The following is a 12,818-nucleotide window of genomic DNA, read 5'->3' on the forward strand; positions in this document are numbered from 1 at the left end:
ACACGCCCACCCCGGGTACGACAGCCCCGCGCCGGGCATGAAAAATAGTCCCACGGGTCCTAATGCCGCGCCGACACGTCGCCATTCCTGGCGGGGCTGCCCTGAGGGGGGGGGGGGGGGGGTTGGCCGCGACGCTCCGCCCCGGCTCGGCTTTGGAAGGGCACGGAGGGATGCCTAAGAGTGAGGAGGATCACCTCGGAAGTGCGGAAATATCCATCCGCCGGCGGGTGACCCCGCCCTCCAGGTAGCGAGCCGCCGCACCTGTGCGGGCGGGGCGGGGCGGGGCGGGGCGCGGCGCGTGGTCCCTCAGGGCGCCCCGCCCCGCCGCGCCGCGCCCCGCCCCCGCCCCCGCCCCGGCCAGGCTTGGGCGCTGAGGGGGCGGGGCCGGGCCGGGCGGTGGGGCGGCCGCGGGGCCCCCGCGCCCAGGGCACCGCCGGGGGCCGGGCGCGGGGCTCGGGGGCTGCGGGACGCTGTTCCCCGGGCGGCTGCGTTGTTCCCGGCCCTGCGCCGTGGCGCGGCGGTTCGGGCGTCGAGGCCCTTTCTCGCAGCCCCGGGGGTGGCCGTGAGGGCCGGTGCCGCTGCCCGCGGGCCCTGCCGCCTCAGAGCCGCCCGCCTTCGCCTCGGCCCGCCGGGGATGCCCAGGCGGGAAGCGCTGCCCGGGTCGGGCTCCCCAGAACATGGCGGCGGTAGCGCACCTGCCCTCGGCGTGGTGGGACTGGGCTGGGCGCTCCGACCGCGGGGAGCTGGCTGCGCGCCTTCCGCTGCTCAGAGCCATCATTTTACCCCTGCACTGTGGGGTATCCGGGAGCCTCTGCCTCTCCAGCTGGCAGCCCACGGGTGGTGAATACCCCAAAACGCGCAGCCGAGTGGTCTGCCCTCATCGGTGCCGTCAGGCAGTCCTGCGTCCTCCTCCAGGCCAGAGCTGGGGGAGTAAAAAGCCACTACAGCCTCTGGATTGAACGGGCACTGCTGTTAGCATTAAGTCGCCCTCTGAACTTTCTCCAGGAGTACGTGTTTCTGTCTGTCAGAAAGCGTTGCGGGGCAGCGGGGACCTGACAGTGAGGAGACCAGTGCTTCCTCGCTCCCGCTGGCGTGAGGCTCTGAGGGCGGCAGTGTTGGATCCCAGGGCTGCTGGGTGAGTTGGGCCCAACGTGTCTGCAGAAGGCATGGCCCTGGCAGGATTTCCACGAGTAAAGCTGCGCACCTCTACACTTTCTCCCTCTAGAAGTACCACGTCTCTAGTCTCCCCTTTCTCCACTTTGTATCAGGTCCCTTTGCGTCTGCCGAGTACTCTGTTGAGTCTGTTCACCAGTAACATCCTTTTTGTCAGCTCAATTCTAGCTTGCTTTATTTTTTTCCCTCTAATCCAACCCTTCTGGAAAGAGCTGAAGCCTATATATAGCCTGTAAAATTCTTAAGCGAGGCAGATGGAAATTCAGGTCTTTTCTCTCTCAGTCATTACATTACTGAATCATGCTCTGTATCTTTCTTTTTCTCAGATCCAATGGCTAACTAATTATCCCCTAAGTTCGGAAGAGTTACAACAGAAAGAACTGAGAATGCTGCACATCAAGTTAATTAGTAGTTAAGCTAGCGCCTAACATGGGAAAATGGGTTTAGATCTCCCTCAAATAAAGTAGGGAGTTAAGGTCTGCCCATAGGCTGGGAGAGTGTCCTGGCCAGTGACTTACTGGGTATGAGGCTGCAAAATGAGGATGTGATACTGATGCATAATTCCAAGGGATGGTTTAGCATCCTACTTGGAGGCAGGCATAAGGGTTGGAACTAAAGATACAGAACGGCACAATAAAGATGAGCTCCAGCTGCCTTTCCGCAGTCCCTAAATCCAAAGACTTACTGCACCAGGAGGAGGGTAAAACAAACGTTAACGTAGCCTGATATTACCCATACTTGGCTAGGGACTCAGTTATTTGGGCGCAATAGTCCTGGCTGCTTAAACATGACATTAAACAGGACTGGCTTCTTCTAGCTGAATACTTTACCTACAAGCATACAATTGTTTTCCTTTTCTAGCCCAAAGTGGGTTTAATTGTTGGATCTTTTGTAGAGAAAACCAGCTTCAGCTAGAAGGGCGGTGAATAGCTCTGTTCCTTGCCGTCATTGCAGGGCTCTGAGGAGCAGAATGGTTTTCAGAAAGGCAAGAGCTGTGCGTAGGAATTCCCTGAGAGAGAAAAGGAGATGCACTTGCATCTCATGCACCAGGTAAGCAACAGCACTGCCATTTTAGAAGAAAATAGTAGTTGCTTTTATATACTGCGACAGACTTGACCTGTAAATTGCGTGTAGTCTGAAACTCTCTACCATACTGCCAGCAGGTATCAAATACCTTTGAGCAATGGGTTTAATTTAATGTGCATCAGTTTCTCTGATTCTAAAATGAATCCAGTGATACTTGCCATGAAAAGTGGCTATTGATCCAGTTCCTATGCTTAAAAAAAAACTACACAAGTGCAGAGTAAGTGTACTGTTTGGTGTGTGCTTTGGCCCTTGGTGCCTTAAAACTGGGCGTCCTGATTGCGTGTTTCCTGGGTCTGACTCCTGCTGCGTATGCGTACTTGGGTGGATTGATGTGGGATATCATAGAATCATAGAATGGTTTGTGTTGGAAGGGACCTTAAAGATCATCTGGTTCCAACCCCCTTGCCATGCGCAGGGACATCTTCCATGAGACCAGGTTGCTCAGAGCTCCATCCAACCTGGCCTTGAACACTGCCAGGGAGGATATCGTCTTCTAACTGTGGAGCGTGAAGACGTGCTTCTTGTGTTCGGCTCTGAAAAGTATCCTTCCAAGTACTTATCCATGCCTCTGTAAAGCAGCAGAAATATGAAATCACCTGCTTCACTATGGGGCTGAGATGAATAGGATATTAATATTTTAATAGATAGTGCTTTGAAAACAGCATGCTGTAAATGCATTATTAGGTATTTCCCCAAGAGCTCAAATGAATCTAAGGAAGACAAAAATGTATCCCTTCTGTGCCTTTGCTGCTTTTTCTAGATCCTAAGGAAAAGCAGAGTGTTTTAGCTGTGAAGTTATAGCCTGAAGCATTTTTCAGAGGGGGAAAAAAAAGGAAGAAAATCTGTCTTTCAGGATATGGTATGATTTATAGGATGAGTTAAGGTCTGCCCACACCACGCCGTGAAATACAGTGCAGAGAGGCCAGAGATGTCACCAGCTAAGGCTTCTTCAGAAGGAGAAGATACACAGCTGTTGAGCTGAGCCTGCCAGCTTGGTGCCCTTTGCTTCACCTTTCATTAAGCCCTGCAGAGCACAGCCTATACAATCCAGTTTGGGAATTGTTTAAGTACGTACTCCTGCGTTTCAAGACCTACGTCTTCAGAATCGAGTGAGTTTCACGTGGATAACTGCATTTTTCACAAAGTCACTTAAATACTGAATTTCTGCCGTTTCCAATGCTAGAGATTGCATTCCGTTCAGCAAAAGCACAGGCTTACCCAGCATGGAAAAGACTTCTCCCTAGTTGTCACTGCTTGTCATCCTATAGACTATTCCACTGTTTTGCAGGGATACCTATAGATAACTTGTGAAGTTCATGTTGTCCTATAATATAATAGCTGAAATTCACCAGATATAATATTCCTGGCTGAAATCCACTGAATCTAGATGCCTGCCTTATTCAGAAATCATACCATAAACCAGCTTTAAATAGTATTTGCTAATCACGACGGTATTAGCATAAATTTGACTTAATGGGGGAGAATGTATCAGGTGCAAAGTTATAAACTAGATTGAACCAGGTGTTAAAAAATAGCTGTGTTTTTCTAATGCCAGATCCGCAAATATCACAGTCAAGAAATAAGCAGGGTTCCAGTTAAAGTTGTTGCGTCTGAACAGTTCTGATTCATAAGAAACCTTGGTGCTCCAGGTGTTTTCATGCTCTTAAAGGGAAAAAAAAAATCTAAAAAACTCCCTGGAAAAACGGACATTTCAGTAATGTTTCTGAAACTCAGCTCTTCAAAGTTCCTCTCCAGACTGCAGAGTGTGGGCAGCCCACGGGGTCAGATAGCGTGGTGCCTGCAGTCCTTGGCTGGCAGAGAATGGCAGAACCTGAAAAATTAACCTTAACCCTTGTGTTTTCAGTAAACACTTTAGGTGGAATTTCTGTCACAGATTTAGGAGAATCTTGAGCGATGAGCCAGTCACCCTGCCTGCCCTTGATGGTGGAGAGCAGCAGACATCCCTGAAGGTGGTTTGTCGTGTTCTCAGGCAGGTGTCTGGCCGGGGCGAGCTGATTTGCCACCTGGAAGGGCCTGCCTTAGGCAGAGGGGAGTCACTTTCTGGATCGTTTGTGTCTCCTCATTGACTGTAAAGGGCAGAGAGGGTTACCATCTTGTACCTGAATGTATAAAAGTTAGACACTTAAGAAATTAATTCTCAGCATTGTTTTTAATTAATGAGAATTCTTCAGCAATGTCCTTTGTGTGGGAAAATTCCTGCCCAGCTCGAGTGCTGGTATTTTCAGTTAAAAGAAGAGAGGGAGCCATACTAATTTTGTGTTACATGAAATAATATTTGTACCAGGGAATCTGCAACTATACTAAGGGTTTCCTCATATTTTTCTTCTTTGCTTACAAAGAAAAATACAGCCTCACAAAGAAATTCAACAGTGTCAAAAAATGCAATGTTTTTATTAAAAAAAAACCCCAACAGGCTTCAGCCTTTGAAAATCAGAAAGTTTAGAGTTAGTTTTCAGAGCTCAATTTTAATTCTGCTTTGATAAACCTTTTTAATGTTAGTATACAAACTATATGTGTATTTGAACATAATACATTAATTTATGCTTTACAAAACTTACACTGTACATGACAGAATGTATAGATACTACAAAAAGAATCCTTATGCAATGCACAAATTGTTAGGGACAAGACTGTCTAAATCATGGCTGAAAATACTATGTACATAGGAGTAACAAGATTCTATCTCATCATCCCCAAAATGGCCGTCAAATGTTTGACAGCCTTGTGGGGTCACTGCGATGGGCAGTCTGGTCGATAACCGCTGTGGGCTTCGGTCTGAGCCCTCGCTGCCTGGCCGGTGAAGCAAACGGTTACAGCGTCACTCCCGAGGTGGTTAAAAAGTAGAAAAGGAGCAAGATTTATAGGTGAGGCTGCATTTCCAATGGCTTCCAGTTTCTGTACAGCAACTTAACTGAGAGATGAGATATTAGGGGTCGTAAATTTTTCTTCCAGTTTCTGGATTCTTCCTTTATTTCTACGCAGAGGCTGAGCACCTGGTATTAGATGAATTATCGACATTACGACATCCCGGATAATGCAGTCTAATTTGTGTAGGTTCTGAGCATTTGAAATACACTGAAATCTAAGGTGTTTGCACTGCTGAAAATTAAGACAGAAATTCTAAAAACTAGAAAGGGATCTCCATCTTCTATGAAGTGGCATCTAGTGACATCCCAGCACATGATGCTACATCACCAACAATCTTGTTTTCTTGCATTGTAATTGTAATTGTAAATGCAAATGAGTACCTGGGAGGTAACTATAAATCAAATAGCTTGGTTGAAAATGACTAAATACATTTCAATGGTCTTTGCTGTCAGTCATAATTGTGTCAGCTCAGGGAAAAAATACCATCCTGTACAGCTAATGTGCATATATACAATTATGTTTTAAACTCCTGCATGTATTTGGCCACTATATTCTAGTGTGGATTATAGCCTAGGGTAGCGTAGGTGTAGAATATAAGGAAATGGAAGCTCCATACGGTTCTGACAGAAGCATGGAAGAGATCTTAAAAATGAAATGCTTTGCACTTTGCAAGCTCACGGTGGATTTTCAGCTATTTAAGGCTATGTGTGTGTTTCAGCCTGAGTCTTTTCATTTCAATTTATCTCATTGTAAGCTTGGGCTTTTTGAACAGAAACTCAGAAAGAGAGACTATTAGATGGGACTTTGTGAGTCATACATTTGGCTCACTCAGGCTCTAAGGATAAGAATACCAGCCTTAGGTATCAGCAGTCCTTGATATCTAGCCAAGAAGAGGAGCAATAATCAGATGTAAAATCAGATGCAAAATCATAAATTTGAAAGATTAGGGAGAAATCTGAAAAGAAAATACAAAGAGGGACGGCTGAGCTCCGCTGTTATTACTGTTCATGTGCTACTGTGCAAAAGGTAGTCTTTGAAACTTAAAAACATTTTGTTGACCGGGTAAACGACAGGATGGACACTAAAGCTAGGACAGTTTTTGATCTTGGCTTCACATGGAACAAATCTTAGTTTTAGCTCTTCAGCTGTAGGAACTGTGACTCACATATAGCCCCTTTTTTTCACCCCAGTGAAATCATGAATTTGCAGAGAGTGCAGGTTAAAGACTAGCTGATGAACTGCAAGCTTCAGGCTGTTGCAGACAGCAAAGAATCTATAGATACATAGCTTTTGAAGATGGTTTTTCCCCTGTAACAGTATGTTTTTCCTTCTCTTTTCTGTGGTACAGTTTAAATACTTGTGTAAATAAATCACTGTATATCTTTTCAATGGCCCTTATGATGAGGAGCAATTAATAATTTCATGCTAGATCTTACCTGTTTGAAAGTCTGTAGTGGTCTTGCCAATGCTACCTATTTTTGTCTTAGTAGAATCTTCCTCAGAGAAGTGGAGATGTTGAGGAGAAACATTTCAAATACTTTCATTTTACTTTTTCTCCTTCAAGATAATTTCATGCTGGGGAACGCTGAGGGAGTGGGGTCATAGCAAATCATGCTGGCTTCTGAGTTGCTCTGAAGTCCAGAGATGCTGCAGAAGGATCATTTCTACTTCAAAAGCTGGATATTTTTAGTGAGCAGTGAGTCTTTTATCTATAAAAGAATGTCCATAGCGCTCACAAGCTGAGCTCGTATCTGCAGGAAAACGTGTTTCTCCTCAGCCACTGGATACTCAAGCAATGAGAAAAGTGATTTGCTGTTAAAAAAAGAAAAAAAAAGTTTCTTCCTTCAGCCCTTCTGCGATCGATCACTTGAGGACAAACATACTTTGATGGGTTGACAGGGCAGCGGCTACATCTGGCAGCTAAAAAAATCTGGGCGGCTGCCTCGTGAAGCATGAAGCCAGCTATGGTTGCTGTGATGTTTTCCTTGTTTTGTGTACAAAACTTGCAGTTATACCGCACAGGAAGCGTGATGTCAGGAGAACGTGAACTCTGACTCCCAAGAATTTGCAGCTCTTGAAGCACCGCATGGCCCTACGCGTTGTGTGCCAGAGACCGGGATCTCTCTGGACAGGCATCTGACTGTCTGGGATTCCCTCCATTCGCTAGCTTGCTTCAGCTTGTTACTGCCTTGCTTTAGGCTGACGCTGGAATTCCCTCCAGATCAGATCAGGTTTTCACAGAATAAGGAAGTTTTTGTGGAAACTCCCTTGTAACTGCATTGCTCTTCAACAAGAGTTTTTCCCTCCACGCAGAATCTGTGTCGGTCCTTTTCCCCTCAGCTCTTTCCTTCCCCTGCTGTGCTGTATGGCACTGGTTGCTCCTTGCCTGGCAAGTTTCTCCTTCCTGACATGGGCCCAGATGGGTATGTCGTGTAATAAAAAAGAAAAATTAACATTGCAATGTCTGTGGTTTTATTACTACAGCATCTTTGACATCAAAGCCCTGCTCAAAATAGTAGTGCGGTAAAGCAACAGGGATTTTCTAAAAGCAATATTATTTGGATTGTTTAAAAATAGACTTCTGTCTCTAGAAAGTATATTGAATTTTCTCTTTTATGGCTTAATGATTTGCTGTTATGACAGACTTAATCAATCTGATGAGTCCATGTTCAACGTTCTGGCAAATATAATCAGCCCTGGAGTGTTTTCTTACTCCCCGAAGGCACATTGTTTCTGTGTTTATGTCATTCTGATGTTTTATCTGGAAACCATGTTTCTTTTTCTTGCAGAAAAGTGTACTGTTCCAAGACATACACGGAAAGCCATGGGTTTAATTTACTGAATATGAAATGATCTTTTTATTTGGGAAGTGAAAGGAGAAGGTTATAGAACAAAAAGTCCAGCTAGGCAATGGGTGCAGAAGTTACAGAAAGAAAAAGGAAAAGATTGATCATATAAAAATGACGAGACAGATTTAAAGACAGTTTGTAGTAATAAAAAAGACTAACTGTTAGAGACTCGAAGACAAGTCCTGTGTCTTATTTCTAAAAATGATCTACAGAATGTCCATTTGTTTGGCTGCAAGTTGAAGATTTACTTTCTCTTACTCATTTTTTATTTCTGAATCTGCATTTTGTGTTCTTTAATGTAACTTGTCTGCCAGATTATTCTAGAGCCTTTGAAGTGCAGAAAGATGGTCTATTTTCAGGCTTTACTCCCATGCAGAGTTCCAGTATGCACTTCAAGTCTTTGGAGGAGGGATTTGTCTCCTGAAAAATATGAAACATGTTACTGACTACTATAAAATAGTGAATAAAAAAGAAAGCAGAGACATTCTAGGCTGAAAAAATGAGAAGCGGATGTAAATGTGTCTTATATGTGATGTGGCGTCTACTGAAGAGGATCGTTATTTAACAAGCACTGCTTTTTTTTTTAATCTCAGTCTCTGACTCTGTGAAGACAGGAGTAAGTGCATGGAGCAGCAGGACTGACCATCTCTGTTCCTCAGAAAGTGTGGGTCAGAGCCTATCGTATGGAGTGACACGTACCTTTCCTATCGCAGGAAAGGGAAGAAAAAGTTGTGCTGTGACAACTGCTGCTTCATGCTAGTACATTGCTAGACCCTGCTTATGTTTTGTGATGCTGTGCAGAAGGGACCTTCTTAAGTGGACCCGGTGCAGGAATGACCTGGAGCATGCAGATTATTGAAATAAGGTGTCCAGTGTAACAGTGGAATACTTTGTGTGTCAGGATAATTTAGACTCGGAGCTCCATTTAAATACAGCACATTTAATAATAGTCTAGTGCTCGGCAGTACATAATTACTTGCTCTCTAAAGGATAATTTGTAATGAGCAATGTTGTCCTCACAACTCTGATGATGTGAGACCATCTCTGAACCTTCAGTTTAAATGACACACCCAAGGTCAGCCACTATCTCTGTGTATTCTTACTATCATGTGGTCTGATAGGAATTGTCTTTGATATCCTCGCGTAGAGCATTTATGTCTGTGACAGCTCTTTAACGCCAGGTAAGACTTTTGGTGTTCTCTTTATTATGAAGTGCAAGTGGTCAGCCTTAGCAGAAGGCTCTTAATAAGTGAATTAACAATAGTTAAGATTAAAATAAAATGGTCATGCACTTTTAAGTGATGTCAGTTAATTTAAATTTATAGTTCTAATGAATCTTAGATCTTACCTAACCACAACAGTTCTTAAATTCTAATAATCATGCAGCTATGTAAAAATGTCATCCTTCTGACACACTATTCAGTAGAAATCCTCATCGGAGTGCTAAGATGTACTGCTGAACCCCTTCAGCTCACTCAGGGGAGACTTACGATGATAGTATGACTTTTAATCAATGGAAAAATGCAAAATAAAAATGGATTAAAATTGCATCTGATGGAAAGGTGGTCTTGGACAGGTGTCTCTACTCTGCTATTTCCACGGGAGAGGGTGTTCTTTTAGTTAGACTTGGATGTTAATAAATATTTAGTTTCATTTCTAGTTTGGGGCTGTTTTCCATGAACTCTCTGAAGACCAGCAGTGTTTTTTTCTGTCTCCCCGATGATTCTGAAGTCCCCTGTAAGTCAGAACACTGCAAGCAATTCACAGCTTCCTCTGGTTTCAGCTGAATCTCACTGCCTGTGCCTCAGATAACCAAGGAGCAAATTTCCCTGGGTGTCACGCTAGTATTGAAATTTATCCATGCCAGTGTTATACAAGTTCCTTCTCTGTGACTTTCTCTCTTTGCATTTCAATAGTTAAAGACAAGGTTTCATGTCCCTCGAGTTGCAGCCTTCAGAGACATGACAGTTTAACTAAGCTCTTTAAGTGGCTCTTCAATTTCAGGGTGGTTTGCATGACATTGATGGTGTAATTTAAAACTGCAGTTCTGAGCTTTTTCATCTTTTTGGGAGCACACATTTTCATACCCTACTTGTATCATACAAAACAAAAGAAAAAATAATTTCCTATGGCTTTTATTGGACTGAAGATTAAACTTACCAAGTGCATCAACCTCCCTTCTGCACTGCACAATATTAGGCAGATTTGTCAACACATGTAATGTGGGTTTTCTTGTACTTTCCTGTGATGTGTCTGGTGGTTGTAGTCAGAGATAGCGCTTTTGTCTGGATGAAATGCGTCTAATCCAATACAGGCAGACCCCAGGTCTTGTGTTGGCCAAGTCATTCCACCTCCAAGGGCTTAGTTTCCCCATCTGTAAGATGTATGTACTGGCCTCCTTTTAGAGTGTTACCAGATTTATAGAGGTAAAATGCTGCTAAAGAACATTTTATTATCAAGGCCTGCATCCCTGGAGCTTAGATCAAGGTGAAGGCGTTTCCCTTGTGCTCATTTGTTCTTTCTGAAATACCTGTCTGCTTTGTATTTATTTTTAGAAGACGGCATGGATTTTGGGGTTCAAGGAAACACTTGCTTCCTGCACTTGAGAGCAGCTGTCTCCCTTTGTTGACCATTTACAGCATCAAGCTGCCTCAGATACAGGAGAGTTTCTGGCATGACTCATCCTGGAATCGAAGCTCCCAAGAATATGCATCAGGGGAGCAGAACTGGAAGGTAAGCAGGTTTTCCCGCTTCTGATCCCCTTTCTGGCTGAGACTAAAAATACCCCATGTGTCTTCGATTCTGTATCTCCTAAGTTGAAGACCAGTGCTCTTACTGTACCTAAGTCACAAACTACTTTGGGGGCATTAGAAAAGAGCCTAATGCATGTTTGCAGGCTACTTTGCCTGTGAGAAATACTACAAGAGCCATCAGTATGAGAAATAGCAGATGACACAAAAATGCTCCTACTGCCTGATGATGCGTGGACAGTTTGTCAGCTCAGGTGGGGGATCTGCAGCAAGAGGCTTCGTGAGTCCCCAACCCACTGAGGTAAATAAATACTTGGGAGGAGGCTGCAGGACCCTGAGCTACAGCCACAGCCAGTTTGCAGTGGGCAATATTTCGTGAAGTCTGAGAAGTTCTTGCCCCTCAGAAAACCAGGGTGAAGAGTGCAGAGCCTGCAGAGCTGGTCTCCAGCTGGGAGGTGCCCAGTTGGTGGGCTTGAAAATGCATGCACTGGGTGCTCTGCGTGCCTTGGTTTAGCTGTGGGGCTTACATACATGTGGAGGCACAGCGTTCTGTTTTGGTCCTCAAGCTTTCTTTCATCTGTGGTCAGACCCAAAAGGTCATATTTTCTGCTATGGAAAAGCCCCTTTTTAGTAAACTAGAGAGCAAATATTTTTGAAGTATTTTAACTTTTATTAATACAAATGTGGATGAAGGAAAACATTTAAAAATACATCAGATGAAATCTACGTGGTTGGTAGAATCTGAAGCTTTGTTATTAGTGAATGATTGCTGTGAGGGGTCCTACTCTTTTCCTTTAAATTTTAGAAGATAAAAAACTTCCATAGACACAATTTGTTTAAATTGCACTTTTAGCATAAACACTATGAAAAAAATATTGGCTGTTACTAGAAAAGTGAAGAACTTGATAGTAAATTGAAATTAAGAAGAAATGGGATTTCTCCTCTTTCAACTAACCCGATTTTAATGTTAATGAAACCCTGACAAAAAAACTCTTCAGGAAGGGTAAAAACTGAGAAAAAGTATTAAGTGTTACAGAAGAGAACCGCTTTAAAGTGGTTAACAGAGCCTAAGGTGTTGCCCAAGCCCCGGCGGGATTGCTCCTTCCAAGAAGGTTTACTCCAGTCACACACAGACATACTTGTTCTGAGCAGGCCGCGTAAGACCTGACAAAGCGTCCACGCGCTGCAGACAGTCTGAACGTGGCACACGGGGTTTAGCGTGTTAAAACCAGGGGTCTGGCTGATGCTTCCAAGAGGTCACTTGCCTGAGGGCGGTGTGTGCTTGTTTCCACCTCAGTCTAACTGATAGAGGCAGCTTATCAGCCTTCTCCCGTTTCTCTCTCCTCCTGAGTGGCCTTTAGCGGAGCCCAGTTACGCAACGTTTTCTAACGTGTGCCCCTGTGCTGTATGAAATAGTCTGCGGATGTTGACTGCCCAGGAGGCTGAGAAACAGGCTCTCTCCTGCACAAACAGGCTGGCCTTCACCTGGCTGAACGGTGTTATCTCAGATCTTGTTCACGTACCTCCAGTTGCGGAGACTGTTCTTGATGTTCTGTGTCGTCCTGGCCAGGATGCTTGCGTTCGTCGTTGATTCTCTTTGTGTATTTCAGCTTGCGCTGTCTTGTATGTGCAATGAAAATAATGCTCCTTCTTACTGTAAGGGTTTAGATCAATAATTTCTCAAAAATTTTGCTGATGCCCATTTCTTCTTTGAGGGAGAAGACAGACGCATGTGAATGTAACAGTGAACCCACAGCAACAGTGTCAGCAGCCTGGAGAGCAGGATGGGACCTCAGCACTTCACCTTTGCCGTGATGGTTTCTCAGGCTGCACACAGTATCCATGTTTCTTTGCCTTTAAAAATATCTCAGATTGGCGTCCAAGAGTATTAATACCTGTACACTTCTTTAGAGAGGTAGGCTATGTGAATGTATCGCATTTGATTTGATTCTTACTCAAGAAGTATGTAAGGGGCATGTGTACAAGTATATTTCCTACGAAATTTTTAATTACTGTTGTCCACTGCAGACCCTAAGTCCTCACTCCATGCAGTAAGTGGCATTCCCCACCA

General features: G+C 44.4%; 1 long non-coding RNA gene across 1 annotated transcript; it reads left to right on the top strand.

The window, feature by feature from the left end:
- The first annotated feature begins 139 nt into the window (after positions 1-139).
- On the top strand, positions 140-12,818 carry LOC142358797 (uncharacterized). Its single transcript, XR_012761855.1, has 3 exons — positions 140-244; positions 10,553-10,730; positions 12,463-12,818. It is a non-coding gene; the product is annotated as an uncharacterized LOC142358797 (long non-coding RNA).

The sequence above is a fragment of the Opisthocomus hoazin genome, chromosome 2 (assembly GCF_030867145.1).
Source record: "Opisthocomus hoazin isolate bOpiHoa1 chromosome 2, bOpiHoa1.hap1, whole genome shotgun sequence".
In the NCBI taxonomy this organism is placed as follows: domain Eukaryota; kingdom Metazoa; phylum Chordata; class Aves; order Opisthocomiformes; family Opisthocomidae; genus Opisthocomus; species Opisthocomus hoazin.